Genomic DNA, 15168 nt, shown 5'->3' with positions numbered 1-15168 from the left:
CTGCCGAAGAGGCAAGAGACAATTGTTTCAGGGTGTGTGAGGAGAGGGGATTCAGAGCACTGCCTAAACGAGCTGCAGAGACAGGCGTGAGCTGCAGCTATCAGCGCAGACACCAGACACAAGCATGAAACACTAAGGCTGCTGCTGCAGCCACCAAGAAGCCTGTGTGGGAGCACAGGTCACTATCCACACCTCCCCTCCTGGGAGCCTGTACAGCCTGTCACTGTCAGGGTCTGGTGATGCAGGGACATAGTCCCTGGGAGAACACACAGCACGCCTCAGGCTGTTGCAACATCGTGCTGGCATCTGCCTGCATTCCGTACCCCTCCCTCCCCCAACCTGAGTGAGCAAGAGCTCCCGAATCAACCACTCCTTTGACCCCCTCCTGTCTGGGTGAAGAACAGACACCCTCAGGCGACCTACACACAGAGGCAGGGCCAAACCCAAAGCTGAACCCCAGGAGCTGTGTGAACAAAGAAGAGAAAGGGAAATTTCTCCGTTAGCCTCAGGAGCAACAGATTAAATCTCCACAGTCAACTTGACATACCCTGCATCTCTGGAATACCTGAATAGACAACAAATAATCCCAAAATTGAGGCGGTGGACATTGGGAGCAACTGTAAACTTGAGGTTTGCTTTCTGCATCTAATTTGTTTCTCGTTTTATGTTTATCTTAGTTTAGTATTTAGAGTTTATTATCATTGGTAGATTTGTTTATTGATTTGGTTGCTATCTTCCTTTTTTAATATATATATATATATTTCCCTTTTTCTCTTTTTGTGAGTGTGTATGTGTATGCTTCTTTGTGTGATTTTGTCTGTATAGGTTTGCTTTTAGCATTTGCCCAAGGGTTCTGTCTGTCCGTTATTTTTTAGTATTGTTTTTAGCTCTTGTTATCATTGGTGGATTTGTTTATTGGTTTGGTTGCTCTCTTCTTTTTTAAAAAAATTAATTTTAATTTTTTTATTTTAATAACTTTATTTATTTAATTTATTAATTTTTTTCCTTCTCCCTTTTCTTGTGAGATGAGTGGCTGACAGGGTCTTGGTGCTCTGGCATGGTGTCAGGCCTGAGCCTCTGAGGTGGGAGAGGTGAGTTCAGGACATTGGTCCACCAGAGACCTCCTGGCCCCTCATAACAACCATCAGTGAGAGCTCTCCCAGAGATCTCCATCTTAACACTAAGACCCAGCTCCACTCAACGACCAGCAAGCTCCAATGCTGGACAACCCATGCCAAACAACTAGTAAGACCAGAACACAGCCCCACCCCTTAGCAGAGAGGCTGCCTAAAATCATAATAAGTTCACAGACACCCCAAAACACACCACCAGACGTGGTCCTGCCCACCAGAAAGACAAGATCCAGCCTCATCCACCAGAACACAGTCACCAGCCCCCTCCACCAGGAAGCCTACACAACTCACAGAAGCAACCTTATCACTGGGGTCAGACATGAAAAACAATGGGAACTGCGAACCTACAGTCTGCAAAAAGGAGACCCCAAACACAGTAGGTTAAGCAAAATGAGAAGACAGAGAAATACACAACAAATGAAGGATCAAGGTAAAAACCCACCAGACCAAACAAATAAAGAGGAAATAGGCAGTCGACCTGAAAAAGAATTCAGAGTAATGATAGTAAATATGATGCAAAATCTTGGAAACAGAATGGAGAAAATACGAAAACGTTTAACAAGGACCTAGAAGAACTAAAGAGCAAACAAACAGTGATGAACAACACAATAAATGAAATTTAAAATTCTCTAGAAGAGATCAATAGCAGAATAACTGAAGCAGAAGAACGGATAAGTGACCTGGAAGATAAAATAGTGGAAATAACTACTGCAGAGCAGAATAAAGAACAAAGAATGAAAAGAATTGAGGACAGTCTCAGAGACCTCTGAGAAAACATTAAACTCACCAACATTCGGCTTATAGGGGTTCCAGAAGAAGAAGAGAAAAAGAAAGGGACTGAGAAAATATTTGAAGAGATTATAGTTGAAAACTTCCCAAATATGGGAAAGGAAAGAGTTAATCAAGTCCAGGAAGCACAGAGAGTCCCAGACAGGATAAATCCAAGGAGAAACACGCCAAGACACATATTAATCAAACTATCAAAAATTAAATACAAAGAAAAAATCTTAAAAGCAGCAAGGGAAAAACAACAAATAACACACAAGGGAATCCCCACAAGGTTAACAGCTGATCTTTCAGCAGAAACTCTGCAAGCCAGAAGGGAGTGTCAGGACATATTTAAAGTGATTAAAGGAAAAAACCTACAACCAAGATTACTCTAGCCAGCAAGGAACTCATTCAGATTCTACAGAAAAATTAAAACCTTTACAGACAAGCAAAATCTAAGAGAATTCAGCACCACCAAACCACCTTTACAACAAATGCTAAAGGAACTTCTCTAGGCAGGAGACACAAGAGAAGGGAAAGACCTACAATAACAAACCCAAAACAATTAAGAAAATTGTAATAGGAACATATATATCGACAATTACCTTAAATGTAAATGGATTAAATGCTCCACGCAAAAGACACAGACTGGCTGAATGGATACAAAAACGTGTATATATGCTGTCGACCTAGGGACACATATAGACTGAAAGTGAGGGATGAAAAAAGATATTCCATGCAAATGGAAATAAAAATAAAGCTGGACTAGCAATTCTCATATCAGACAAAAGAGACTTTAAAATACAGACTATTACAAGAGACAAAGAAGGACACTACATAATGATCAAGGGATCAATCCAAGAAGAAGATATAACAATTGTAAATATTTATGAACCCAACATAGTAGCACCTCAATACATAAGACAAATAATAACAACCATAACAGGGGAAATCGACAGTAACACAATAATAGTAGGGGACTTTAACACCCCACTTTCACCAATGGACACATCATCCAAAATAAAAATACATAAGGAAACACAAGCTTTAAATGATACATTAAACACAATGGACTTAATTGATATTTATAGGACATTCCATCCAAAAACAACAGGATACACATTCTTCTCAAGTAGTCATGGAACATTCTCCAGGATAGATCACATGTTGGGTCACAAATCAAGCCTTGGTAAATTTAAGAAAATTGAAATCGTATCAAGTATCTTTTCCAACCACAACGCTATAAGACTAGATACCAATTACAGGAAAAAAACTGAAATCACAAAGACCTGGAGGCTAAACAATACACTACTAAATAACAAAGAGATCCCTGAAGAAACCAAGGAGGAAATCAAAAAATACTTAGAAACAAATGACAATGAAGACACAACGACCCAAAACCTATGGGATGCAGCAAAAGCAGTTGTAAGAGGGAAGTTTATAGGAATACAATCCTACCTCAAGAAAAAAGAAATATCTCAAATAAACAACCTAACCTTACACTTAAAACAATTAGAGAAAGAAGAACAAAAAGCCCCCCAAAGTTAGCAGAAGGGAAGAAATCATAAAGGTCAGACCAGAATTAAGTGAAAAAGAAATGAAGGAAACAATAGCAAAGATCACTAAAACTAAAAGCTGGTTCTTTGAGAAGACATACAAAATTGATAAACCATTAGCCAGACTCATCAAGAAAAAAGGGAAAAGACTCAAATCAATAGAATTAGAAATGAAAAAGGAGAAGTAACAACCGACACTGCAGAACTACAAAGGATCATGAGAGATTACTACAAGAAACTATATGCCAATAAAGTGGACACCTTGGGGCTTCCCTGGTGGTGCAGTGGTTGAGAGTCCACCTGCTGATGCAGCGGACACGGGTTCGTGCCCCAGTCCGGGCAGATGCCACATGCCGCGGAGCGGCTGGGCCTGTGAGCCTTGGCCACTGAGCCTGTGCGTCCGAAGCCTGTGCTCTGCAACGGGAGAGGCCACAACAGTGAGAGGCCTGCGTACCGCAAAAAAAAAAAAAAAAAAAAAAAAAAAAAAGGACAACCTGGAAGAAATGGACAAATTCTTAGAAAAGCACAACCTTCCAAGACTGAACCGAGAAGAAATAGAAAACATAAACAGAATTCTATCAAACATTTAGGGATGAGCTAACACCTATCCTTCTCAAACTCTTCCAAAATATAGCAGAGGGAGGAACACTTCTAAACGTATTCTATGAGGCCACCATCACCCGGATACCAAAACCAGACAATGATGTCACAAAGAAAGAAAACTACAGGCTAGTATCACTGATGAACATAGATGCAAAAATCCTCAACAAAATACTAGCAAACAGAATCCAACAGCACATTAAAAGGATCATACACCATGATCCAGTGGGGTTTATTCCAGGAATGCAAGGATTCTTCAATATATGCAAATCAATCAATGTGATACACCATATTAACAAATTGAAGGAGAAAATCCATAAGATGCTCTCAATAGATGCCAAAAAAGGTTTTGAAAAAATTCAACACCCATTTATGATAAAAACCCTTTAGAAAGTAGGCATAGAGGGAACTTATCCCAACATAATAAAGGCAATATATGACAAACCCACAGCCAACATCATTCTCAATGGTGAAAAACTGAAACCATTTCCTCTAAGATCAGGAACAAGACAAGGTTGTCCACTCTCAAGACTATTATTCAACACAGTTTTGTAATTTTTAGCCACAGCAGTCAGAAAGGAAAAAGAAATAAAAGGAATCCAAATAAGGAAAGAAGAAGTAAAACTGTCCCTGTTTGCAGATGACATGATTCTATACATAGAGAATCCCAAAGATGCTACCAGAAAACTACTAGAGCTTATCAATGAATTTGGTAAAATAGCAGGATACAAAATTAATGCACAGAAATCTCTTGCATTCCTAAACACTAATGATGAAAAATCTGAAAGAGAAATTAAGGAAACATTCCCATTTACCATTGCAACAAAAAGAATAAAATACCTAGGAATAAACCTACCTAAGGACATGAAACACCTATATGCATAAAACTGTAAGACACTGATGAAAGAAATTAAAGTTGATACAAACAGATGAAGAGATATACCATGTTCTTGGATTGGAAGAATCAACATTGTGAAAATGACTATACTCTCCAAAGCAATCTACATATTCAATACAATCCCTATCAAACTACCAATGGCATTTTTCACAGAACTAGAACAAAAAAATTTCACAAGTTGTATGGAGACACAGAAGACCCCAAATAGCCAAAGCAATCTTGAGAAATAAAAATGGAGCTGGAGGAATCAGGCTCCCTGACTTCATATAATACTACAAGGCTACCGTAGTGAAGATAGTATGGTACTGGCACAAAAACAGAAATATAGATCAATGAAACAGGATACAAAGCCCAGAGGTAAACCCACATACATATGGTCACCTTATCTTTGATAAAGGAGGCAAGAATATATAATGGAGAAAAGACAACCTCTTCAATAAGTGGTGCTGGGAAAACTGGACAGGTACATGTAAAAGAATGAAATTAGAACACTCCCTAGCACCATACATAAAAATAAACTCAAAATGGATTAAAGATATAAATATAAGGCCAGACACTATAAAATTCTTAGAGGAAAACATAGGCAGAACACTCTATGACATACATCACAGCAAGATCCTTTTTGACCCACGTCTTAGAGAAAAGGAAAGAAAAACAAAAACAAACAAATGGGACCTAATGAAACGTAAAAGCTTTTGCACAGCAAAGGAACCCATAAACAAGTTGAAAAGACACCCCTCAGAATGGGAGAAAACATTTGCAAATGAAGCAACTTACAAAGGATTAATCTCCAAATTTTACAAGCAGCTCAGGCAGCTCAATATCAAAAAAACAAACAACCCAATCCAAAAATGGGCAGAAAACCTAAATAGTCATTTCTCGAAAGAAGATATACAGATTGCCAACAAACACATAAAAGGATGCTCAATGTCACTATCATTAGAGAAATGCAAATCAAAACTACAATGAGGTATCACCTCACACCAGTCAGAATGGCCATCATCAAAAAATCTGCAAAGGATAAATGCTGGAGAGGGTGTGGAGAAAAGGGAACCCTCTTGCACTGTTGGTGGGAATGTAAATTGATACAGCCACTATGGAGAATAGTATGGAGGCTTCTTAAAAAACTAAAAATAGAACTACCATACAAGCCAGCAATCCCACTACTAGGCATATACCCCGAGAAAACCATAATTCAAAAAGAGTCATGTACCCTAATGTTCATTGTAGCACTGTTTACAATAGCCAGGACATGGAAGCAACCTAATTGTCCATCAACAGATGAATGCATGAAGAAGATGTGGCACATATATACAATGGAATATTACTCAGCCATAAAAAGAAATTATGTTATTTGTAGTGAGGTGGATGGACCTAGAGTCTGTCATACAGAGTGAAGTATGTCAGGAAGAGAAAAACATATACCATATGCTAATACATATATATGGAATCTAAAAAAAAAAGGGGGGGGCTCTGAAGGACCTAGGGGCAGGACAGGAATAAAGAGACAGACATTATGAATGGACTTGAGGACATGGGGAGGGGGAAGGGTAAGCTGGGACAAAGTGAGAGAGTGGCATGGACATATATACACTAGCAAATGCAAAATAGATAGCTAGTGGGAAGCAGTCTTATAGCACAGGGAGATCAGCTTGGTGCTTTGTTACCACCTAGACGGGTGGGATAGGGAAGGTGGGAGGGAGATGGAAGATGGAGGGGATATGGTGATGTATGTACGTATAGCTGACTCACTTTGTTATACTGCAGAAACTAACACACCAGTGTAAAGCAATTATACTCAAATAAAGATGTTAGAAACAAAAATAAAACACCCAGATGCAAGCTGCAAAAAAACCCCCCCAAAACAGACACATGCTCCCCAGTCGTCATTAGAGCACTATTTACAATAGCCAGGACATGGAAGCAACCTAATTGTCCATCAGCAGAGGAATGGATAAAGAAGATATGGTACATATATACAATGGACTATTACTCAGCCATAGAAAGGAATGAAATTGGGTCATTTGTAGAGATGTGGTTGGAACTAGAGTCTGTCATAGAGTGAAGTAAGTCAGAAAGAGAAAAACAAGTAGTGTATATTGACTCATATATGTGAAATCTAGAAAAACTGGTAAAGATGATAGTATTTTCAAAGCAGAAATAGAGATCACATGTAGAGAACAAATGTGTGGATACCAAGGTGGAAGGGGGGGTGGCAGGAATTGGGAGATTGTGATTGAGGCGTATACACTATTGATGCTATGTATAAAATAGATCACTAATGAGAACATAATGCATAGCACAGGGAACTCTACTCAGTACTCTGTGGTGACCTAAATGAGAAGGAAATCCAAAAATGAGGGGATATATGTATGTGTATAGCTGATTCATTTTGCTGTACAGTAGAAACTAACACAATATTGTAAAGCAACTATACTCCAATAAAAATTAATTTAGAAAAAGAAATAAAAGCAAAAATAAACAAATGGGACCTAATCAAATATATAAGCTTTTACACAGCAAAGGAAACCATAAACAAAATGAAAATACAACCTATGGACTTGGAGAAAATATTTGCAAATGATGCGACCTACAAGGGCTTAATTTCCGAAACATACAAAGAGCTTATACAACTCAATAACAAAAAAACAAAACACCCAATCAAAAAATGGTCAGAAAACCTAAATAGACATTTCTCTAAAGAAGACACACAGATGGCCAGTAGACACATGAAAAGATGTTCAACATCGCTAATTATTAGAGGAATGTAAATCAAAACTACAATGACATATCAACTCACACCGGTCAGAATGACCATCATCAAAAAGTCTACAAATAACAAATGATGGAGGGGTGTGGAGAAAAGGGAACCCTCCTACACTGTTGGTGGGAAAGTAAATTGGTGAAGCCACCATGGAAAACAGTATGGAGGTTCCTCAAAAAGCTAAAAATAGAGTTGACATATGATCCAGCAGCCAGTTCTGGGCATATATCCAGAGAAAGCTATAATTTGAAAAGAGACATGCACCACTATGTTCATAGCAGCACTGTTTACAATAGCCAAGACATGGCTATTGTAAATGTCCATTGACAGATGAATGGATAAAAAAGATTTGGTATACATATATACAATGGAATATTACTCATAAAAAAGAATGAAATAATGCCATTTGCAGCAACATGGATGGACCTAGAGATGATCATATTAAGTAAGTCAGAAAGAGAAAGACAAATACCATATGATATCACTTATATGTGGAATCTAAAACATGACATTATGAACATATCTACAAAACAGAAACAGACTCATGGACATAGAGAACAGACTTGTGATTACCAAGGGGGAGGGGGAGGGGGAGAGTGAAGGATTGGGAGTTTGGGATTAGCAGATGCAAACTATTATATATAGGATGGATAAACAACAAGGTCCTACTGTATAGCACAGGAAACTCTATTGAATACCTTGTGATAAACTGTAATGGAAAAGAATATGAAAAAAATATATATAACTGAATCACTTTGCTGTACATCAGAGATTCACACAACATTGTAAATCAACTATACTTCAATAAAATTAAAAAAAAATTCCTAAAACATATGTACTGATTTTACTTCACAAGTGCTATAACATGTATTATATAATTTAATCTTGAACAATAATTTTGTGTGCAGATACCCAAAACCCTATTTTACAAAGGAGGAAGAGAGGGAGGGAAGGAAGGAAAGAAGGAAGGATTAAATTGCTGTTCTGTGCCAGCGATTAGTCTTTCATATAAGGCAAATACTATTATTAATATGATTTTACAAGTGAGAAAACTGTGGATCAGCAGGAATAAGAAATTTGCTCAAAGACTCAAGAAGGGGTAAAGAAAAAGGGATAAAGGCTTTATAGTCTGCATTTTAACTATTTTCTTGTGATAGGTTATTTTATATTACGTACAACAATCATCTGGGTTGTGTCTATTAATTCCTGCCTTGGTTTTACAGAAAGATCAAAATGTATATCCTTGACATTAATGAAAACACAAGCAGTAAGGTGCTTGAAGTGAAAAGCACAATTTTTGTTATGTTTTTAACAATATGTTAAATGCAATAAGTTTTCTGATCAAATAGAATTTCTGAATTATAATGAAAATATAAATAAAAATAATTTCACATATGTACTTTTCACTTTAGAAATTACTTTAGGTATCATATATAGAGAAAGAGATCCTGTTATTATGTCTGATTTTTAAAAATTTTATAAAAAATTCAATTACTATTTGCCCCTTGCCTCTTTTATTGTGTAATAATAGATTTATAATGGTAATCAGCCTCATTTCTTCTCTGGATATAGAAATGATATAATAATACATATGAGAAGAGTAATATTGTCACAATGATGTTTAGAAACTTGTTGAAGATGAGGTAGCTGCATGGTAATGCCATCACTTGGATGGATCAGTCTTTCTTTTGGTAATTTCTGGGATCTTATTTAAAAGGAATCAGTGGTTGTTAAAAGAGATTAGAATCTAAGCGTTGTCACACAAGGTGAATTTTCTTTTCTTTTCATTGTATCCGTATGAGATGATGGATGTGAACTAAACCTATTGTGGTAATCATTTCACAAGATATGTAAATAAAACCATCGTTCAGCATGTCTTAAACTTACATGGTGGTGTACGTCAGCTATTACTCTATAAAACTGGAAGAGAAGGTGGACCCCTTTCTTACGCCACTCACAAAAATTAACTCGAAACAGATGGAAGTCTTAAATGCAAGACCTGAAACCATGAAACTCCTAGAAGAAAATATAGGAATAAAACTCCTTGACATTGGTCTTAGTAATACATTTTTGGATATGGCACCTAAAGCTCAAGCAACGAAATAAAAAAACAAACAAGTGGGACTACATCAAATTAAAAAGATTCTGCACAGTAAAAGAAACCATCAACAAAGTGAAAAGACAACCTGCAGAGTGGGGAAAATATTTGCAAATCATTTGTTTGATAAGGGGTTGATATCCACAATACATAACTAATTCATATACAATTCAATAACAATAACCCAATTAAAAAATGGGCAAAGAACCTGAATAGACGTGTCTCCAAAGAAGATGTACAGAAGGCCAGCAGGTACATGAAAAGATGCTCAACATCGCTCGTCATTAGGGAAATGCAAATTAAAACCACAGTGAGATATCACCTCACACCTGTTAGAATAGCCTTCATGAAAAAGACAAGACAGAACAAATGCTGGTGTGGATGTGGAGAAAAGGAACCCTTGTGCACTGTTGGGAATATAAATTGATGCAGTCACTATGGAAAATAGTATGGAGGATTCTCAAAAATTAAAAATAGCACTACCTCATGATCCAGCAATTCCACTTCCAGGAATATATCCAAAGGAAACGAAAATAATAACTTGAAAAGATATCTGTACCCCAATGTTCATAGCAGCATTACTTACAATAGCCAAGACATGGAAACAACCTAAGTGTCCATCACTGAATGAATGGATGAAGAAGGTGATATATATACACACATATATATACACACACACACACACACACACACAATGGTATATTATTCAGCCATAAAAATGAGGAAATCCTACCATTTTTGACAACATGGATAAACCTTGAAGGCATTATGCTAGTGAAATAAGTCAGACAGAGAAACAAATACTGTCAGATGTCACTTACATGGGGAATCTAAAAAAAAAAAGCAAACCAAACTCTTAGAAAAAGAGATCAGATCAGGGGCCGGGGGGAGGGGTGTGGCAGGGATGGAGGAAGGTGGTCAAAAGGTACAAACTTTCAGTTGTAAGATAAGTCCTGGGGATGTAATGTATATGATGACTATAGCTAATTAGCTAATGCTGCTGTACAATACAGAGGAGAGTTGTCAGGGGAGTGGATCCTGGGAGTTCTCATAACAAGGACATTTCTTCCTTTTTCCTTTCCTTCTTTCTTTTCTCTTTATTATATCTACATGAGAGATGGATGTTGGGTCGAACCTATTGTGGTAATCATTTCACAGTATATGTAAATCAAACCATGATGCTGTGTGCCCTAAACTTATACAGTGATATATTCCAACTGTTTCTCAATAAAACTGGAAAAAAACCTCATGATGTCCAGTGCAACTTATCCAGTAAAGAACAGAAGTAGGGGTAAGATATTTTAAAAGATTTTCCTCTTCTGAAGCAAACATGCATTTAAAAAAACCCCATGCATTTTAGTTATATCATTCAGCATCCACTTAAAGAGCAAACTGGGTAATTAGGTTTCTATTGTAAATATATTTATTTATTGAAATTAGACTTTATTTTTAATATTATAAATTTAAATAGCACAATGGAATATTATAGTAATTTAGATAGCAAAATGTCATACATAAAATTTTTGATGCATGTGTCAAATGATTGATTTTAAAATAAAACTGTTAGATGTAGAATTTCTTTATAGCTTTAGCATGAGATGTTAGCAATCGATTCTATAGCTTTTTATTGGGGTTAGCAATCAATTTGTGCAAGTGAAAATTGATATACATGACATAAAGACAAATAAATGTGGGCAGAGGGCAAGGATCAACGTAGATCCTTGGAGGATCATAGTGGGAGTTTAAGAGGCTATGCTGTGTCTCCTTTACTAATTCTCTTTTCCCCCCAGTTGTATTGAGATTCTTAACACTCATCTTAACCATTAGTGTTTACCTCACCTCTCGATCATCCTCAAGGCTTCTCTCCCTCCATCCTTCTCCAGCTATCAACACAGTGGTGAACAGCTGGACTGGCATTGGCTGGTGTGAAGAATGCAGCTACAGTACCACGCTTTGGCCAGGCAGAGTTAGGTGGGTGATCCTCCACCACTGTGTACCCCTAGGGGACCCTGGGTGTTTAGGGAGTGGAAACTGAGGCATCCTAGGAATGGAATAGGATTCTGGGGACATTTAGCTTGGGAAAAGTCTCTGCATATAGGAGAAAGCAATGTTTCCCCACCTGGCTGTGCAGGAGAATTTCCCCAGGGTTTTTTTATTTTTCTAAATTGAAGTATCATTCACTTACAATGTGTGTTAGTTGTGTTAGTATAGCAGAGTAATTCAGCCATATATATATATATTCTTTTTCAGATTCTTTTCCATTATAGGTTATTACAAGACATTGAGTATAGTCCCATCCCCAGGGCTTTTGAAAAATATGGATTCCTGGGCCCCATTTGCAGAAACTCTAATTCAGCAAATCTGGAGTGGGGCCTTGAACCTCTATTTAAAAAAATAAACATTTAATTTTGGGATAATTTTAGATTCACAGAAAAGTTGCGAAGATAATTTGTATTTTAATCATTTTTAATTGTGAAATATAAAGCACATATAGATAAGTGCCCCAAACAAAAAAAATACTGTGATGATTTATCACAAAGTGAATGCCTGTGTCATCACTACATGGCTAAGTAATAGGACATGGCTTCCAGAAGCTTCCCCTCTGGCCCTACTTTTTTCTTCCCACCTAAAGTTTTACCACTTAAGCATGCACCCCTAAACTTGTGGTTTAACTTTTCATCACTAAACACTTAGTATAATTTTACCTATTTTGAACTTTCCATAAATGTATTTACACTGTATGCATTCTTTTTGGTCTGTATGCATTTTTTTTTTTTTTAGTTTAGCACCATTTATTAAGTGATCTCAGCTGTTGTTGTAGCTGCTGCGTGCCAGCCTATTCTTAAAATGTAAAATGCTCTTCCGATTCCTCTTCCGATTCTTTTACTGGATGAGATTCATTCATGTTACTGTATATAGCTAGAATTTGCTCTTTTTCCCTGTTCTATTCACTACACCTTGCTATCCAGTACAGTAGTCATTAGGAACATGTGGCTATTTCAATTTCAATTGATGAAAATTAAATGAAATTAAAAATTTAGTTCCTCTTTGGCACTAGCCACATTTCCATAGTCACATGTGATAAGTGGCTACCATATTGGACACAGCAGAACAGAGCATTTTCATCATCACAGAAAATGCTTTTGGAAAGCTGTGCTCTAGAATATTCAATTTTCTGAGTGCATCCAAATTTTCCCATTCTACTGTTGATGGACTTTTTTTAGTTGTTTGCAGTTTTTGGCTATTGAATAATGCTGAGAATATTTTGGTCTCTGGTGCACATGTGCAAATATTTATGTTGGGTGTACACCCAAGAGTAGAATCATAAGGCCATAGATGTGCATATGTTCAGCTTTAGTAGATAATATCACACTGTTTTCTTAATATTTATAATATTTATGATTTCTTAAAATTGATACTCCTACCAGAATTGCTTTGAATCTAATGGCTCAAATTGTGTAGCAGTAGAATGGACTCTCAGGAGAAATACCTCATCAGGTAGAGAGTGCCCTGTCTTTAGAGGTATTCAAGTTGATGCTGAACAGCTCTTTGATTTAGCAGCTCTGAGAAGAACTCCTGGACTTAGTAGGAAGTCTTCTTAAGTGATGTAGAAGGTCCTATCCAACTGTAAGAGTCTCTGATTTCATGCCTTTTCATAGCCATGTTTGGTTAGATACATGCTAGACAGTTAAATTCTTCATAGTTAGGCAGAAGGAGAGAGAAAGTGCTGGTGCCGGAGGCTCAGATCAAACACAAATTGGATCGTTAGCCCCTGAGTAATTGAGTTAGTTGTCTTGATGATCAATGAAACACCTCGTGCTCCCTTAGACCCACTGTTCCTACCTCAGCTCTTGGGATAATGGGAATGATAGCTACTCAGTGTCACCCTCTGCAGACAATTATATGTCCTCCTTATTTCTACTTTAATGGCTTTATTGGCTATGCGCCTATTATTATAACTGTCTCAAATCATTTTGGGAAGCAGGTGTGTCATAAGTTATAACACAGTAAAAATGCCCTCACTCTAACATTGCCTAGTAGTCTGCTTTCATACGGCTTAATGCTATCTCTCTCCACCTATTCTTCCTGCTCCCTCTGGAATTCCCTTATATCCTTGAGGGGTTTGGAAATGAAGGGATTTATTCTAGGTCATGAGGGGATAATCCTCCTGCCCTGGCACTCAAAGAGTCTGCCCTTTGTGATAGAATGACTTCCTAGTAACTCTCTTGAAGACTGATTGTTTCTTGTAAGAGTGCCACTAAGGGATTTGGTAAAAAGGTTTTAAATCTCCCTGGGTATATGTGAGTGGTGAGGTTTCAAAGGGAAAATGAGAAGTGAGCAGATCTGATAACCTGGGCCTCTGCTGGGCCTGTGAGTGGCAACCACTTGTGCTTCACTAATTAGCTGAGAGCAGTGTTGTGCTCTGGATCTCCACCCAGCTCACAGATCACCCTATTGCTAATTTCCTGATAAAATCCACCCAGTTAGGATCCCAAACAACCTGTGGGTGTAGCTACAACTGGGCCAGCATAGAGATAGGAACATGGTGCTACTGGGTGGTGGCAGCCATCACTCTAGCTCCTTAAGTTTTGAACCAAGGGATGAATCAGACTTTGTCCACCTCATTTTTTGGATGGAAGAGGACCAATGGAGTCAAGAGAGGGAAACCTAGAGAAATAGCCTTAGAGTGTCTGGGGAAGCTTGGAGCTCCTTCTTACTGCCAATGGTTAAAAGTTGTTTTTTTCCTTAGGAGGTTGCAAAAGAGAAGCTGTGATAAGATGGAACTTGAAAGATGGGCAAGGTCAGATAGAGAACCCCTGTTGTTTACTCCCTATGGCTTTTAGCCTGCTCCCAGCTTTCTGGGCCCTTGGATGCCTTGAAACTTCAGGAACAAAGACAATCAAAGAGGTATGTCTAAAGAAGGCCCTTGTCCCAGGAGACATACTAGCCTTAATTAGCTGGTACCCACAGGATGTTCTGAAAATGAGAAATGCCTGGGATTATTATCTATTGAATGTCACATACAAATATGCTCAAGTTCCCATTATGGATGTGTGTGTGGCAAACTTGCTCAACCAAGTGTGACCCGTTTGGTGGCTTTAATTACAAATATCAATAAAGTTGATTGATATTTATGGGCGCAGACTCTTCAGATCAGGGGCAAGGAAGCTAATTTTGTAAGACAGCGCAGTGATTGAACTCCGAGGGAGGCATGGGCTCCTGCTAGCTGGGTGTGATGCTGAGACAGCTCCAGTCGCCCTGTGTTAATTAAATGTGATGAAATGAATATTAACTTGTAAAAAGAGTCAGAGACATGGGCTGGGTTTGCTTGGTAGGTGGGGCTGAGGCTG

This window comes from Mesoplodon bidens (genome assembly GCF_964165515.1).
Source record: "Mesoplodon bidens genome assembly, chromosome: 6".
Taxonomy (NCBI): domain Eukaryota; kingdom Metazoa; phylum Chordata; class Mammalia; order Artiodactyla; family Ziphiidae; genus Mesoplodon; species Mesoplodon bidens.
This window is presented reverse-complemented; position numbering follows the sequence as displayed.